General features: G+C 62.8%; 1 long non-coding RNA gene across 1 annotated transcript in view; it reads right to left on the bottom strand.

Moving 5' to 3' along the window:
• Positions 1 to 15,468, bottom strand: part of LOC117649326 — a 51,255-nt gene extending 35,787 nt beyond the window's left edge. Inside the window, exon 1 of the long non-coding RNA XR_004587972.1 lies at positions 15,089 to 15,468. This is a non-coding gene — a long non-coding RNA (uncharacterized LOC117649326). The remainder of the gene's footprint in view (positions 1 to 15,088) is intronic.
• Positions 15,469 to 17,895: the final 2,427 nt, after the last annotated feature.

Here is a 17,895-nt window from a genome sequence, read left to right as displayed (position 1 = left end):
GAAAAATCTGCCGGGGCCTTCGGGTTTGGGGCCAGTAACGCCACAAAGTTGGTCAAAAAGTGATTGAATCTCCGAAAGTAGCCGTTTTTGCTGAATTTGGACGGCCACTGCGTCCGATCTAGTTGCGGCCAACGGCGTCCCTCGACGCCCTAGTATTCTTAAGACCCTACTCTTTCATGCCCTGTTTCGGGAAGACGTTGACCACAACGATTTTGGCTTTGACCGCAACGATTTTCCGACCAAGTTGGCCAAAAAGTGGTCGAATCTCGGAAATTTGCTGATTTTGCTGACTTTGGGTGGCCACTGTGTCCAATCTAGTCGCCGTAAAAGGCCTCCCTCGACGCCCTAGTGTTCTTAAGACCCTACTCTTTCATGCCCTGTTTCGGGAAGACGCTGACCACAACGATTTTGGCTTTGACCGCAACGATTTTCCGACCAAGTTGGCCAAAAAGTGGTCGAATCTCGGAAATTTGCTGATTTTGCTGACTTTGGGTGGCCACTGTGTCCAATCTAGTCGCCGTAAAAGGCCTCCCTCGACGCCCTAGTGCTCTTAAGACCCTACTCTTTCATGCCCTGTATCGGGAAGGCTACTGACCGCAAATAGTTTGGGAGCGGTAGCCTCACAAAGTTGGTCATAATGATGATCGGGGGCCTTTTGCGGTCTTATCCGCTGGGGCCTTTTGGGCCAGTCCGAGCCTGCAGCCTGGAACCTCGGTGTCTTCGCGCCAACCCCCAGCCAGGTGGGGGGAGGGGGGGAGCTTTTGCGGAGCGGCCGTCCTGCAGTGCGCAGCGTCCAGTGGACCAGTCGAGGCATTTCCTCCACCCGCACTCCTCGCTGTCCCTCTCGCACTCACGGAGTGAGCCGAAGGGGTGTGAGAGAGAGACAGAGTGAGGAGGGCTGCTCGACAGAAACACAGCCGGACTGGGACGCGCCCGATTCGAGGTTTGCAGTGTAAGGGCTGGGCCGCCGGGCCGCGCAGTGTGCCACAGCCAGACACAGCCATTCCACTTGGCCCCAGGCCGCCGGGCCGCTGCCCTGCCGGCCACTGCTGGTAGACCCTCGGGCGCCGCGCCGCACAGCGCCGCACAGCGCAGGGGGAGGGCGCGGCCAGGGAGGGTCTTCGCTTCGCCCGGGTCGGCCTTCGCGCCGGACCGTCGGCAAGGGCTGCCATCCAGGCTGCCATCCAGGCTGCCGGGGCAAGACCAGGCAAGACCGCCCAGCTTCTTTGCTTTGCAAATGCGGGCGGCCGGGACGGCCAGGCAGGGCTGGCGGCCAGCGCCCAGCCCCAGGGCGGCTGAGGGTCGTGGGGGATGAAACAGACCACGCCGCATAGCGCCAGGCCCGCCAGGCCGCGACCGCAGTGCACACTCATGAAAACATTCCAAAGAAGACGACGACGTCCCCTCGGCTGCTTGTCCGTCCCATTTCGCGAAAGCCAACGAGGGGGAATGGACAGAGCAAACAATTCGTTTTGCTCGCCGCCTTACATTTCCCCACCGCGCTTGACCTCGGCGCATTGTGCCGGAATGCAAAACCTCGACCGCCAACTTTCCGACTTTTGGATCTCGTTACTTGTGTTTTCGTTGGCGTGTTTTTTTTTTTTCAGGGGGCGCGGCCTAGCGCCTCTACCTGTAGATTCATTTGCGCTTCTTGTTTTCGTCCCGCGCGGCCTGGCGGCTGGGCTGGCTAGCCTGGCGGCAACTCGGGGGAAAGGGGGTGGGGGACGCGGCGCCGAGTTGGTCGCCACCGAGTGTACCAAGTTGTCCTTCGCCTTCCCGATAATAAGCAGCGCCTCGCCCAGGAAGAGGAGGGGGGGGGAGGGAATCAAGAGGCAGGGCCGCGGCGGGGCGAGGCTTGGGGCGGGGCGGACAGACCGCAACCGTCCTCCAGGTGTTCGGGACAGCCCGGGCGCCGCAGCGCAGACCACCACGACACCCGCCCCGCCCCGCCCCGCCCGAGCGAGCGCAGCAGCCTGGCCTCAACACCCTTTCTCTGGCAACTTGTGACCTGGGCCGGCTGGGCTGGGCCATGGCTGGGCCGTCTGCTGCCGGGGGTTGGTTGGTTGGGTCGCCAGGACCTTCATCAAGGCCCTGCCCGCTGCCGCCCGCCACGCCCGCCTGGTGGTGCTTACGGCAAGACACTCCACTTCCGAACTAAGACCCAAGTTGCACTTCCGGGCTGCACGCCGCGGCACGCCGCACCACGCCGACTACCCGCCTTCCGGCTTGCCCGTCGTCCTGGCGGCGTCCTGGCGGCGTCCTGGCGGCGTCCTGGTGACGCACCTGGCGCCGTGCGGAGGTCAAGACGAGTCGAGAGGGCGTTGGCGGGCGGGCCGCCTCGCCGCAGCGCGCCGCAGCGGGGCCACGTGATTTCAAAGCGTCGTCCCCACGAGATTCCTATTTCCTCTTTACTTTGCGAGTCCCTTTGACGCGGGCCCTGCCCGGCCAAGCCCGGCCCTGCTCCACCAAGCCCTTCCCCCCGCGCCTACTCCGCCACTCTGTCCGACACAAGCAGGAAATCAGCTAAACTTTGACGGCGGCCTCGGCCCGCCCGCCCCGCCCGCCGCAGTGGGCACACCGTCGGGCAGTACGCCTGCGAGGTAGGCCGCAGCTCCGGCCCGTCGGACACGCGTGCGCGCGCGTTGCCTACCCCGCAGGCTGCGAGCCCGCCAACGCCGAGCCCCTGGGGGCTGGAGTGGAGGCGGCCTCCGTTTGGAAAGGTGCCGGAATGTGGCGGGGCGTGGCGGGGCGTGGCGGGGCGTGGCGGGCGGTGCTATAATTTCTCTGCGGCAAGATGGCCGGGCGGCGCGGGGCGGCGCGGGCCCGCCCGCCCTCATCGTCCCTTCGAATCAGAGAGCTCGGCCCTTCCAGCGGGGCCCCGGCAAAGGGTAGCGTAATGGGTCGAGGCGAGCCAGCGGGAAGGGCCGAACCCTGGAAGGGCCGAGCAGGGCCGAGCCCGGGACGCCCAAAGGCGAGCCCAAAGGTCAACTACTCTGGGGAGCCCCGACATGGAGCACGCGTCATACCGCGCAAAAAACACACACCGCCGCGACGTACCGCATGGAACCGTCCTGGGCCTGGTCTTAAAAGCTGCGACCTGATTTCAAAAAGCTGCCCTACCCTCCTGGATACGCAGAGGCAGCGCGGAGGCGAAGGTGAACGTCGGGCAGAAGAAGCCGGGCTGCCGCGCTGCCGCCCTGTCCCAGAGGCTCATCTGCATACTGTCCATAAACATTATTTGTAAGCGGCGGGCACCCCGGGGCGGACAGACCAGCGGTGGGGCCACAGTGTTTCGGCAGCTCCACGAGTGCGAGAGAGACAGGGCGACGAAACCTCCGCCGTTCGGAGTCGGCCTGTGGCTGGGCCGGCTGGGGCGCGGCCATAACGCCGCGAATAACGCAGTGACCCTAATGCCGGCGGGGTGGGGCCGGGTGGGGCGTGCCCGGCCGGACCGCACCGCTTCCAAAATGGACTGACGGCCAGTTATGGCGGTCCGAGGGACTGGTCGTAAAGGGGGCGGGGCGGGGGGCTCCGCCTCGGGCTGCGCGTCGAACGCGACATGGGGCGCTGCAAATTTCGGCAAATCGCAACAACAGTGTAGCAGCGTGGTGGCGAAAGCAAGGCCTTCCACGGGCCACGCCACACGCCTATCTCGACGTCACATTGACGCCCGGGAAAAGGTAGAAACTTGACAAGCCGCAGGGTGGGGCCTGGGGCCGCGAATTTGGCGCGCGCGTCGTAAATTTAAATTCGAACGACGGCCCGGCGATCCCTCAGCCACCGCGAGCCGCAGCCACCAGGCCCATTAAAACGATCGCTCGGCTAAATATTTCAGTTCCGGTGGCGCTGGCGGCGCGCGCAGGCGCCCAAAGGACCTTGGGGCCGGTCGCGAGGGTCCGACACTTCGAGCTCCATCAAGAAAGCCTGCTCCACAGTCGCACGCCGGGGCCCAACACAGTCACAGTCTGAAAAAAAAAAACCGCGAAAAAGGGACAGCGTCCCTTTGCCTTCCCAGGTGCGCATTTATTATCAACTTTTGACAGGGCTCTCGGTTGATTTAGACCGGCCTCGCCTCGCCTCGCCTCGCCGCCGTCCCCCTTCACTTCCTTGTCCGTTTCCTGTGCTATCAAAGGGAGCCAGCCAGGGACCGACCAGGCCAAGGGAGGTCGGGCCACCAGGGCTGGTGGGCGGCGGGGCGGGGCGGGGCGGGGCCACCAGGGCGGGCCGCGGGCCTTTCCGTGCGTTTCCGTTCTCTGCTGCGGTCACCCTAGCTCCAGCTCCTGGCGATCCCTCGCCCCGGCGCCACGGCCCGTCCGCCACGGACCACCCGAGACCGCCAGGCCAGGCCAGGCCAGGCGCGCCACCAACAGGGTCGAGAGCGGTGTGCGGAGCAGTGCGGAGTCACTTTCCAGTCCTCTCTCCCTCTCTTCTTTCTCCTCTCTCTCTCTCTCTCTCTCTCTCTCTCTCTCCTCTCTCTCTCTCTCTCTCTCTCTCCCCGCTTCACCTTTCCGATCCCCGCGGCGACACTGTCGAGGCGGCTAGGTGGCATTGCGCGTAGAAGCAGAGCAGCGACCAAAACGTTTGGCTTTTTCGAATCCGTTTTTCAGTTTCTTCGTTTCTATCACAGGACCGCGCAGCCAGCTAGCCCATCGAACGGCGTCAGGTGACGCGACTGGCTCTCGTTAAAGCAGGCCGTGCCATGCCGTGCCATGCCGTGCCCTGGTCGTGCCCTCGAATGACAGTGTCCTGTGACGACCCCTCCGTGGGCCGACGGGTCCACCGGAGTCCCAGTGGGCTGAGCCAGCCCCCCACCCGGGCCCCAGCGGCCCCAGCGGCCCAGCCCCAACGGCCCCAGCAGGGGCAGCAGCACTGGCCATCGTTATTGGCAGAGGGAAGGAAAAAGAGGAAAACAGGGAGGGGAGGGGAGAGTAGCCAGTGATATATGATCTCGACTGCTCCTAAAATACACTCCATTCTGGCTGGCAAGGCACTGGCTGGGAGGCGGGGAGGGAGCAGGGATGCCCTGGGCCGCCCTGAGGCCCTGCAGGGCAAGGGCTGTGGGCTGCGGCGGGGCCAGGCCGGGCCAGGCCGGGCCGTGCGACCACTCTCCGGCAGCGGACAGCTCAGACCCCCTCCCCGCCCTGCCCCTCGGGGACCAGCACGCCAATAATGGTCTTTCCCTTCCCTTGCCTTTGGTCCCTTCGGCCCCTGGCCTGCCCCTGGCTTGCCCCCTGGCCCTGCGTCCTCTCCGTCCTTCGTCCTTGGCCCAGGTTCGCGTGTTCCTACTTTCTCCTCCCTTCGGCTCTCGGCCCTCAGCCTCGGCCCTCAGCAGACTGATTCCGAGAGTCGTTTTCGTCGCTCTGTCCCTCTCGCACCTATACGCGACGCGCCATGAGTGCGAGAGAGACAGAGCGACGACGACGCTCGGCCCTCCGAACGCGAGAACGAGTCCTGCTGCGCCAATTACCCGGATTGCCGCGGGCGGGCTCGCCAGACTCAGGTGTGTTGACTCAAAGGCCCTGCAGCGGCTCAGCGCTCTCTCTCGCACTCGCGGGGTGGCCCGTGGCGGCCCGTGGGGTGCGAGGACACTGCAACCCTCCCCCACCCCCGCAATCTGTGCCGCCGCCTCCGAGCGAGCCTTTAACTCTTCATCGCGGCTCATTTTACCGCCAACGCGCGGCGCGGGGGTGGGCACCAACGGCCAGCCAGCCAGCCCCCGCCCCCCGTCAGCTACATTATGCATGTTCGACCAGAAGGGAGTAAAGCCGAGCCAAGAAGAGAGATTGTCATTACGATGGGTGGAGTTTGCGTACAACGTTGTCTTGTCTGGAGTACCGATACTTATTTGTGTGTGTGGATGATGATCATAGCAAAGCAATCCTGATTCTTCTTATTGGTCCACCTGGCCAGGCTTCGAATATCTTGGTGTCGTTTTCGAGTGTGTGCGCGTTCGTGCGTGTGTCTGTGTGTGTGCGCGTGCGTCGCAGGACGTACTCCATCGCTGCTAGCTGGCGCTAGCCACGGGGCCTTGGGGCCTCTCCGGGGAGCCTGCCGGGGCACCAGGGCCGAGCCGGGGCGGTCCGGGGGGTGGGGTGGCTGTCTTGGTACTCGCCGATCTAATGGATGGATGAGGTGAGGAGCTGCAGGCGAGCACCTGACGACCCTTCCCTCGGAGGCCCCCCCCCCTTTCCCCTTGACCCTCACGCCGGCCCTTTTTCCCCCCTAGTCCACCTCTGATAAATGTGGCCAGCGCGCGCGCCACTCTCAGGTGGGATACACTATATAATAAAAGAAGGAGAATGCGTGTGGGAGAGGTTCCTGCAGAGGACACATTCATATCTCCGAGGAGACGAATGCGGTGTCGGATTGGCTGCTGCGATTCTCCGCCCGGGAAATAAATGGACACGGCCGCCACTCGGCGCGGCCCACACCTCGAGCCGCTCAAGGCCCCCAGGACGGGGAGGACACGGCGAGGACGCCGTCGAGGACCCCCTGGTGGCGGCGTGGTGGCGGCCGAGCGCGCTGAGCCGCCGGCCGGGATACAAATGGTCAGGCCGCAGCGCCGCAGCGCGCCGGGCGGGGATGGTGAGGGCGGTAAGCGGTGGCCATGGTGAACATAAACATGATATGCTGGCTGGACCAGGAATGGTCCTCAGGGTGAAGGTGAGCCAGTGCTTCAGGGTGAAGACGAACCAGTGCTCGCACAGCATACCGGTGAGGGTGGTGAACGGATGTCGTTGTCAGTGGTCCTGGTCATGGCGGTCAGAGGGTGTGTGGGTGTGTGTGTGCTGGACATTTCAAGGCTTCCCCCGCAAAAGAGCTTTCGGAAACCAATGCAAGACTTCACCAGAAACCATACATCAGCCAGGAGGGCAAGAAAAAAAAGGCAAAACATGTTTCGTTGCGGGGGATTTGAACCCGCGACTGCTTGATACGGCGGTGCGGGCCAGAGGCTGCCAGGCTCCCCTTTATCCGGCCTCATCTTTCCCTGTCTGGGCCGCGCTGGGCCGGCAGGCCGGGCGGCCATCCATATCGGCCGTGCCGTGCGGTGCCGTGCCATATCCCACTTAGCCGCCGTGCGCCCGCCCCTGGAAAAAAAATACATGGCGGGGCGGGCGACTCGCCTTGGCCGCGCAAATCGGGGGAAATGGCGGAGAAGAAAATCATCATCGGGCAGCGGGCGAGCCGAGCGAGCCGCCTCCTGCGACCAACAGATACCCCGCCCCCACCCCGGGGCCACCGCCGCCACCACCACGATGACGTCCAGGCGAGTTTGTTATCGTCATTGCCCTGCCTGCCCACCCTCCTCCTCCTCTGCCTCGCGTTTTGTTTCGGCTCGCGATTTGGCGTGCAGAAATAACGTAACACGACGTTCCTTTGTGCTCGCAGACTTCTGGTGCGACTCTCGCCACCCTAGAAAACGGGACAGCGACAGCGAGAGTTCTTCTTTTTTCACGAGGGCCAAGAGTGAAGGTTTTGGGCGGAGAGCGGGGACTGGATGTTGCAGGTCGGACTGCAGGCCGATTCAGAGAACCGTTTCCACATCGCGCTTGCACGGGACGCCCCATGAGAGCGACAGAGACAGAAAACGCCTCTCGGAATGCCGGTGCCGCGCGAAGTGCCTGGCGGTGTGTCGTTTCCGGGCAAACGGCGCGCCGAGGACATCGGCGAGGCATCGACGGGCTGTCCGCGGCAGGCAACTGCACCGCCAAGCGCCGCGGATTGAAAAATGACGGAGAAAAAGAGCGGCCAAGAGAGAGAGAGAGAGAGAGAGAGAGAGAGAGAGAGAGAGAGAGAGAGAGAAAATGGAGGTGGAAAGGAGGAGGAAGGCGAAGAAGAGGAAGAAGAAGACAGGGGACGTCGTCGTGTGCAGCAGTGAGAAATGTAAATACGGCCTGCGGTCGCCTTACAAGTGTGATTGATGTTGCAGCAGGCAGCAGGCCAGCCTGGTCCAGCGTCCCTCCGCCAACCCCTGGCTCGCCCAGGCTGCGCCCAGGCTGCGCCGCGACCCTCGCGGCCTCTCTCTATCTCCCTCCCACACACACGCACCGCCCTCCTTCGTCGCATTTTTCGAATCGGGATTTCTTCCCGCGGTGTCGGATTTCAAACAGGGCGGCCGCACGCCGCGCTGTTTCGGCCGAGGGTTAATTCTCCGCCTTCTGGATTATCCCAGAAACCGTTCCGTCCAATTTTCAAAACGCGTGGAAGAAAGAGACACATACGAACGGACGGACGGACGGACGGACGGACACACACACACACACACACACACACACACACACACACACACACACACACACACACACCTCTACACACACACAGAGCCTAAGCCGCGCGCATCATTTTCCCCGCATATTGCCCCGTGATGGCCGCGCGGGCGGGCCGGGCGGCTCTCTGCGCCTTTTTGACTTTTTCGCGTTTCCGTTCACGTCCCTGCTAAGACACTAAGGCAGCCATACAAATCCTGATTGCTCGGCAGATCGTGTATCGCGGGGCGCAGGGCGCAGCAAGGGGCGCAGGGCACCGCGTAATCCCACGGCCATCGAGCGCTGAGGAGGGGGAGGGGGGGCGACGAGCCCCGCGCCGTACACGGGGGCCTCGCGGCGACCTCGACGAGCTCGACACAGACCTCATTCTTTCCCGCTGATCCTCCCTCCCTCCTTCCCTCTCCCCCCCTCCCCGCAGTCCAACCCCCGCCCCGCGCCGCCGTCCGCAAAAGACCCGTCTCGACAAAAATCACCCGAAGTCCGCAAATAGTATCCGGCGCGTTGTCGGGGCCTTTGGAGCCGGGGACCCTGATCCTCCAAAATCCCTCCGGTGCGGTGCGGCGCGGGGCTGCGGGGGCGGTGCGGGGGCGGTGCGGGGCGGTGGCGGGGCGGCGGGACCGGGGCCGAGGTAAAGGGACGCTCGGAGGGACGTCCCAAGGGCGCCCGGGGGCTGCCCCTGCTGGCCTACCTGCCTCATCCTCGTCCTCTTAGAGCCCCTCATTTCGAACGTCCCCCTCCCTTCCCTTTCCTTTCCCTATTCCCCAGGCTGCCGTACGACGGTGCGGCCACCCTACGTCCACCAGAGGGTGGTTTCCACGGTGCGTCCACTTTTTTTTACCGATAGCTCCTTCTAGCAGCCTCCTAGCCGCGGCGTCCCTTTTTCGCCGAAGATACAACCTGTTCATTATCAGGGAAATAATATTTATTCGTGAAATGAAGCGAAAACATTTTGGCTTCGAACGGCGAGTCCCTGCTCGGTCGGTGAGCCCTTTAGGATATTGTTTCAGGTTCACTTCTGTTATCGTGGACTAAGAAGCTACCCTCTTTAAAACGCACGACAGCATCCCTTTGGCACACATGAATACACCCCGCCGCGGTTGAGCAAAACACACGAAAAGTAAACAGATATACAGCGGCGAAAGAAAGAGAAGCAAAACACATAAGCGGGCAAGAGAGAGGGAGAGAAATAGAGGGTGGAGGGGTGGGGTTGTCCCTCGGCAGCCGAGCGTCGTGCGCCGAAGCCGATGCCGCACAGGTGAAGGCCTCCTAGAGAGGCCATGGTCCCGGGTTCGAAACCTACACCAGAGTCACGAAAAAAAATGACAGTAAAATCCACTACCAAGAGAGAAACGCGCGTGCTCCAGGATGGATGGACGCCACACAATGTCAGCAGGCTGATTCCGAACCGTGTTTTCATCGCTCTGTCTCGTACATTCCTGTGGCGCTCTTAGGGTGCGAGGGGGGGAGAGAGAGAGAGAAAGAGAGAGAAGAGAGAAGAGAGAGAAAGAGAGAGAGAGAGAGAGAGAGAGAGAGAGAGAGACGAATGGCAGGCGCCGCCGCACCTTCTTGCGCACGTGTATCGATAGCAAGAAGTGCCACCCACGCTTACTCGCCAAACAATGGCCCCGCGACGGATAACAGTCGACAGAAAATGGCGTTATTGGAATCCGTCGTGCATTTTATTGCATCTAAAACGCGAGGGGCGGCAAGCCAGGCGGGGCCCAGCGCCAACGCGTGTCCGACGCCAGCAAAAAAATGAATGGAAAATCACGCCGCGAGCAAGCAGCAGCAGCGGCGCCCCACCCCACCCCGCAGTGCCCCGCCGCCACCACCCACAGCAACAGACACTACCCCTTCTGCTGGTCATGGTGGCGCGGCGTGGCGCGGCGCCTCGGCGGGGCGGCGAGGACACAGGATGCATTTAAATAGCCGCCTTCGCCTTGTCCTGCAACGCACGGCGGTCCCGAAACGGCCCAGACAACGTGCGCGAAGCTATGCCGATCTCGAGAAAACGTCAAACGTGTTTTCTTCGTCGGCGGTGTCCCCCCCCCCCCCCCACCCCCGATTCCACCGTGTCCGTCCATCCTTCCATCCTGTCGGCCGGTCCCACCCCCACCCCCGCCACCGTCCAGAAGGGCCTCCCGGCCACGACGGCAACCCTCCGCGTGGCGGCGGCCCGGCGGTCGCACCCCAGCCCGGCCTAACTGGATTTCCGGGATGAGTTTTTGCAACTTATTTGCGTCAAGGAGCCGGCTGCCGAACCGGGGGTAGTGAGTGCAGGGTCCGCGAGGGTCGCCGATGGCCGAGGCAAGCCGAGGCAAGCGGCTCCAAAAGGCCCCGGCGCGCTGTTCGCGGGGAGCGGATGGCGGCCTCGTTGGGGTGGGACGACGGCCGGGGAGGAGGGGAGGCCAGGGGTGTATATGAAGCCGCGGCTAGCGAGCCGTGGGGGGTGTAGCGTGGCCAGAATCACGCCCTGCTTGGACACATTCGGAGACGAAACAGTCGAGTCTTGAACTGAGTTTTAGTACTAAGAGCATTTTCCAAATGATACTGTCACATGTTGGGTCCACGCAAGCCCAAGTCCGGCTCCAGTTGTCGGCGTCACCAACCACCTGAACGCGACGAACGCTCGAGCCGGTCGCTCTAACACGTCCAGAGATTGGAAGATCCAGAACCCTGAGTCATACTGCACATTTTCCCTTTACCTTTTTGGCCACGAAAGGAATGGTAGTTTGTTTCTGGCTGGGTAGCATAGCGCCACTCACAGAAAAGGTCTCTGGAGTGAGACGCTACGGTCCGCAGCTAAAGTGGACGTGTTCTGAGATAGGACACGTCTTGCCACGGGCAGTCCGCGAAAAGACGTCTAACTCTCTCACACCGGAGCATAGCACTCCGGCCGAGATGTGGCGTTGATCACAGGCAGTTTTTACCAGTAGACATATTATTGCGTGTTAGAGGACTTATCAATTTCGACCTTCGCCAACGTGTGCTTTTGAATGGAGAATGCTCATCGCATGTCAACAAGGAATCTCAAGAAAGATCTAAGCAAGCGCTGCTAAGTAGTCAGCCCCGTCAAATAAACACGATGAATGTGATAAGAAACGAATAATGTCGATACTCTGCGTAGCTAAGGAAAGATCTGACATCGTCGTGAAGAGAAGCAACGCTTGAGCGCGGCCAAGTCCCGCTTCGCTCGCGAGCTTCGGTTCGCGTCGCATGGACGCCAAGCGGGCCGTGGCGGCGCACCCCATCCCCCGGCATGCGCACCCCGATTGACCAACCGCCGGCCGCAGCGCAGCGCGAGCGCCGAGCCGGGTCCGTGCCGCCCGGCCGCCCCCACCCTGCCCGCCGCTACAGCCGCCGGCCAACCCCCACCCCGGCGGAAATCCTCCCCTCCACGGGCGGCTGCTCCCCTCCACCGCGCCCGGCCGGCGAGCGCGGCCGGAGGGGAGGGAGCACGAGGCGGCAACGTCGCCCCGCGTAGGGCAGCGCCCGCGCGGCCTCGGCGGGAACTAGCGCCGGCAGCGGTGGCGCTGGAGCGGCGCGGGCTGGAACTACGGCAAGGGTGGTCTCGCCGGCCTCGGCGGCTCGGCCGGTAAGGGGTGAAACCTGTAGGGCAGGGAAGCTCCGTGCTCCGCGCCGGCGAGCCAGCAATCGCTGCAGGGAGATGCAGGATGCACGGAGCTGCCCCCGCCTCCCCGGCCACTAGATGATTGTGTCCACCGCTCCACCCTGTTGGCGGGGCCAGGCCCAGAGCGACCAGGGCCAGGCGCTCCTCGAGAGCCCTGGAGTCCTGCGCCCCAGCTCCTTAGACCGGCACCGCGCCGCGCCCTGCCGCGCCCTGCCGCGCCACGCTCGGAGGGTCCTCTCGACGGAGACACTGCCTCGCCGACTTGCTGACTTGGCTCTTCGCGGTCCACAACTTGGATGGGAGGGCGGCGTGGTCCGCTGTCAGGGTCCTCTCTGAAAATGGGTCCATACCCGCCCCCTGCCCCCCGCCCGCGCCGACGCCGACCCCTGCCCGGGCGTCAAGCAACTTGAAGCACTACTGGGGGGCGGAGGCGGCTGGACACAAAAGCGGCCCCGCCAGGCCAGGCTACTCGCCGTGGCCGCCTCGACCCGCCGCGTCGCCGACGGTCGGCGCTTTTCCTCAAACTTTGCATTTTAAAGTTCCCGCCCCGCCGTGGCGCGTTTCCGCAGGTACACAAATCACAAAAACTCTCCGCCTTTTGTTCTGTTTTTCTCGCGCAGCCTCCCACTCGCAGATCGCCGCACACACACGCGCGCACACACACACACACACTCTCACCCACACACACGAGCACACACACGGCTGCCTTCGCGATGTCGCGGAGCGCGTCATGCAAGTTCAATACGCCAATACGGCATAGCGTGTCGGATGGACTGCTGTTATTGGATACCTGCCGCCGCCCCGCCGCCCCGCCGCGCTCCGCCACGCCGAGGCCCTTTGTCTACGCGATCCGCGTCCGCGCCGAGGCAGCCGAGGCCGAGTCGGAGGGCCGGAGGGGCCGCGGCCGCGCCGACCTCCCATCCCCCGCGTTCTTACTGTCCGTCGCATAGCCACACGCCCAGAATCCGTCTGCTCTCGACAAAGGTCCGGAGGGTTGCGCGGCTCGCCCGGAATTCGGCCCAGTGCGCCGCCGCGCCGCCGCGCCATCCAGGGACGACGACGGCGCGCCGCATCAAATATTTGGCAATTTATGACGAACACGGCGCGGCAAAATATGAAAGTGTGTGCATCGGTGTGTGGCAGTGGCGTGCCGGGATGTCACGGCAGAGGGAATAAAGTGGAGGCGAGGCGAGGCGCCGCGCGCGGGAAGAGAGAGGGATTCCAAAATCACTCCGGTGCCGGACGCGCGCTCCAGGCAGTCTCGCCGGAGCCGATCGGGAAAACGGAACACAGAAAGCCACGCGCGCTGCTTTCGGAATATTGATGCCGAAAATGTGGACATGTTGGCTCGGTTGTTCCCTATCGGGGGAAACCGAACAAAGCATCATTACGCGGGGCACAAGGCTTCCCCGCGGCCGCGACCTCTAATGGAGCGGGTCACCGCCGCGGCGGGGGAAGGGGGGGAGGGGGGGGAGGGGAGGTCCGCCAGGTCCCCTCCGCGGCGGGGCCCGTGGCAAGGCGAGGGCGCGGCGCGACTCAGGGGAGACATCGCAGACCCATCGCATAGCCCGAGGTATGTATGCAAAGTAATTGGACAAAGGGGGAGGGCAGGAAGGTGGTCGGCGTCTTCGCAGGTACAACTCGAGACAGGCCGGCCCGGGCAGGGCTGGCGGGGCGGGCGTCCCTCCGCCCCCACCCCCACAGTCCCCGCGCGCTGCGGCGCCTTGGGCCATTTTGGTGGTGGCCCTCCGCGGGCCGCCCCTCCTGACCAATGGCTGTGTCTCCGCCACGGACGCTGCCCTGCCCTGCCTGCCCGGACCCTAGCCGGCCCTGCCCGCCACGGCCTGCACCGCCTGCCTCCGGGCGCCGTCCCTTCCACTCCCGCGAGGGTCGCGGGGGGGAGGCACGCCGGGGGAGGCGGTCGACGTCGTTATCTCGAGACTAAGTCTCTCTCGGGCAGCGCGGCCGAGGCAGGACCGAATGTCCTTCCAGTCCTTCGCAGCGCCAGCACCGCCAGGACAGGACGCCAGACTGCCCGGGGGCTTTTGGCCGCGCTGGGGAAGGAAACGAGGGGGAGGGGTGGGGGCTCAGGAATACGGCGAGAGTTGGCAGGCCTGCCTGACCACGCGGTAAGTGGGGGCGTAATGACGCGAGAGAGAGAGAGAGAGAGAGAGAGAGAGAGAGAGAGAGAGAGAGAGAGAGAGAGAGAGAGAGAGAGAGAGAGACCACTACGTGGAATTGACATTGATCGAGGTGCAGGGAGCTCCGAAACGGGCGCGAATCCATCACGTTTGTGGTACCGGCCTCCTTCCTTCCGTCCTTCCTTTCTCTTTTGGTTTTCGCGTCCCCCTCCGTCTTCTGACCCCTGCCCGCCCGCCGCCGCCCCTGCCACCGGAGCTTTATAGGCCCACTCGAAATTGTGTTGTTGTTTTTGCCGTCTTGTTGTTTTGCAGGGTGCCACGGTGGATGCAAAGGTCGGTGGAGCGTTGGCGCGGGCGGCACGGCGGGTCCAGTCGCGGGGTAGTGAGGGGGAGGGAAGGGGGAGGGGGAGAGAGAGAGGGGCGATCCGCAAGGTAGAGACTGATTTATGGAGAGACAATGGCGCGGCGGAAAGGCGACCGCCGAGCCAGAGGCCAGAGGCACCCTTCAGAGGCTCCAGGGGCACCCTGCAAAAGAAGCGGCACTCCACCACTTTTTACCAGTTTCAGCAAGGTAACGCCCCTTGAGCCAGAATTGCTTAGCTTTGATTTCTATTGGCAACTATACCACAAATTCACTGGCGGCTTGTTGGTACTGACAGAACAATTTCCAATGTCAAATTAAAAAATTATTTCGATCCACGCAATTACTGGGTTTTACAGGATGATACTGAAGAGTTCAAATATAATACCTCAGACAAAAGAATCATACTTTACCTGATCACTGCGTCAAGACAAAAGAACCATACTTTACCTGATCACTGCGTCAAAACTTTTCTTCACATGAATGATGCAGGTGAGATAGAACTTACCGCAATGAACTCAAGAGGTGTCTATTACTATCGCTTTGACTTATGCCAATTCAGTTCAGAATCGTTTTCCGTTCACTGATTACTTACCGTTGGACACAAATGACTGAGCAGAAAAGGGTTCCATTCTTCGTACACCTTTCACACACAAAACCTCTCATAAACTAACTACATGGAACATACCTGCCATACGGTGTAGTTGTTGCTGAGTTCAGTACGTTGACTTTATCCAAAGAGACACACATGAATGTTCAACGACCATTCCTCAAATGTTGGTCAAGAAGGCAATCATCTTTGTAGTTTCATATCACTGCTCTGCGAAAGGACACTATTTGAACACAAACTTGCACTAATGTTCAAATGATGCACCCGGTGACCAGGTAAGGTTAGACATCCCTCTTCTAGCTTGAAAATACTCCAATGCAGCAACATGGACATGACAACATACGACGCACTTCTCTTTTCGTTATTCTCAGTTCGATTTGCGATTTCCATGACTCACACGCGAGAAACTTAAGTTAAAAAGTTCTCAAAATAAACAATTTGCAGCGGACGGGCGTCAACGCGCGCCGGACGACGAGCAACTGAAAACAGCAGAACGTCGCGTCGGTCCGGTGGTTCGAACTGACCACACTCCTACCAACTTCAACAACAGCCAACGCCAGCCACGTTCGCCTCAATCTTCTTCCTTTGGCCGCCTCGCTTCTCCGCCGAGATGCAATTAGGGAAGTACGAAACAAAGCTTACTGGCCGAGCAGCTCCATTCTTTAATTAGCGGCAAATGAGACGTGGACACGACCGTGGTGACAGGAAGGCGGAGGGCAGCATGACGGCAAGCACGAACCGGGAAAGGAGAGGCGGAGGAGTCGGGCCTCCCTCTCTCCCTCAACCAGCAGCAGCGGCCGAGCGATTCAGAAGGACGGATTGTCGCTCCGTCTCCCTCACACACCTACGAAGAGCGCCGTGAGTGCGACAGAGACAGAACGACGCAACGCCTCTCCTGAATCGGCCGGCAGCAAGCCTTTGGGTGACAAGAGGCGGGTCCACCGCGGGGTCCTGGGTCCACGGCGGCAGGGCAGGGCCGAGCGAGAAGTAGTTAGTTGTCCAAATTCGATTACCGGCACAGTTAATCGGCTGGGGCGGCGAACGTCAGGAGGGCGAACGCGCGGGGGCGGGGTGGGGTAGTGTGGGCCGGCGGGGCCGGCGGCCGGGCCGAGCTCACCACTACTTATTTGCAATCGAAATTAGTTTTGGCCCTCGGGCGCGGCGCCGTCGCCGCCGCCGAGCCGACGTGTTGCAAAAGCACGTCGCCCTCCCCGACGTCATGGCCGCGCCGCGCTAGCCCTCGTGCAGGACGTCTTCCGCAGCGTCGCCAGCCACCAGACTCCGGAGGGTCTTTTCGTCGCCCTGTCTCTCTCGCCCCCGTACCGGACGCCCCAGGAGCGCGAGAGAGACAGGAATCCGGCCGCAGCACCGCAGCACCCTGCTGGCGCGCTGGCGCGCTGGCGCCGCACGCCGTGTCGCTGGCTGCAGTTTGGCGGGCCGGCGTCACAAAGCCGCGAACTCTGACTCGCTATTAATTCATCACGGGGCGACTTCTCGCGTGTTCTTGTCACTGCCAGGGCGGCGGGGCGGCGGGGCCTTGAGGGCCTCCCCGCTGCAGAGCCGGGCCAAGGGCCGCGCGGTCATCCATCGAGGGAGCAAAGACAGGGGAGGCATGACGGGCAGGGGGAGGGAGGGCCGGCGTCTTAGGGACGTTTAATTTGCAATCAACGGAAAGAGAGTGCGCGCGGCGAGCGGCCGAGGGGCGGGCGTGGCGCGGCGGGTCGCGGGGGGGGTGGGGCCGTGAGTTAGGAGCGCACTGGGCCGGGCTGCCACGCTGCGGGGCCGCCGGGCCCGCCGGGCCTGCGAAGGGTCAGAAGAGGGTTATCTTGCCGCCTGGGCCTGGGTGGCCCGGGCCTCGCCTGGGCTGGCCTGGGCCTCTGGGTGTGTGGTCTGCCACCACCAGTGCAAGGCGCAGGGCACTAGGGGGTGGGGCGCGCGCGGCCCTGAGCAGCCCGGCCGTGGCGTGGCGTGGCCTGCCCGCCCTCCAGGGGTGGTCTAGGGACACCAGCCAGACCAACCCCCGGCCCGGCGGTCCTGCCCTCCTCCCCAGTTCGCCGAATACAACTCCAACTTGGAAAATAGCGCCCGCACGGGGCAAGGCCGGCGAGGCAGGGCACGGCCCGCGGCCCGCACACGCTGCCCCCGGCCGGGCATTTTCAGCGCGGCCTTCCCCAAACTTGTACACTGGCACTTGCGCCGCTTGCGCCCCTCCATGCAGGCCGTGTAAGTGGCCGTGCAGGCTAATGGCAAGACCTCGGCCCGGCCGCCCCGCCCGGCATGCAAGTTATGTCCCCGGCGTGCGCGATATTTATCGAAAAGGAAAGTTGCGGAACGGCAGGCGGGGCAGGCGGGGGCCCGGCCGTGTGGCCGAGGATGAGCAAACCAAAGTTTGAACGGCGACGACGCCACGCGGACGGACGGACCGACAGACAGACACACGGACAGGGCATGGGGCGCTGCGGGCCGCGCGAGAATTACTGTGATGAGGCGAAGGAAGTGTGTAGTTGTCGTTGTGATTATAGTGGCCATGTTGAGGGAGGAGGGAGTTATGGCGCTGCTGGTGTGGCGGACGGGGAGGGGGAGGACCGCGCCGACGTCCGAATGGCGAGAGAGGGAGAGAGAGAGAGAAGAGGAAGTAAAGGGATATTCGCAGCCAGCCTTATCGGCTCGCCGTCCCTTTCGAGTCCCTTTCGAGTCCCTTTCGGGTCCCTTTCGGGTCCCTGGACGCTCATTCATCATCGAATAACGTCCGACGCAAGTCAGTGTGTTTGTTTCCGACTGATTACTGCCCGAGCGAGTGGATGTACAGTGTGGTACAACGTCGCGGAGCAAACCCCGCGTTAGCAAGATGGCGCCGATCGGAACCTCGCGATATAGAATGTACG

The sequence above is a fragment of the Thrips palmi genome, unplaced genomic scaffold, assembly GCF_012932325.1.
Source record: "Thrips palmi isolate BJ-2018 unplaced genomic scaffold, TpBJ-2018v1 HiC_scaffold_4, whole genome shotgun sequence".
In the NCBI taxonomy this organism is placed as follows: domain Eukaryota; kingdom Metazoa; phylum Arthropoda; class Insecta; order Thysanoptera; family Thripidae; genus Thrips; species Thrips palmi.
This window is presented reverse-complemented; position numbering and strand designations above follow the sequence as displayed.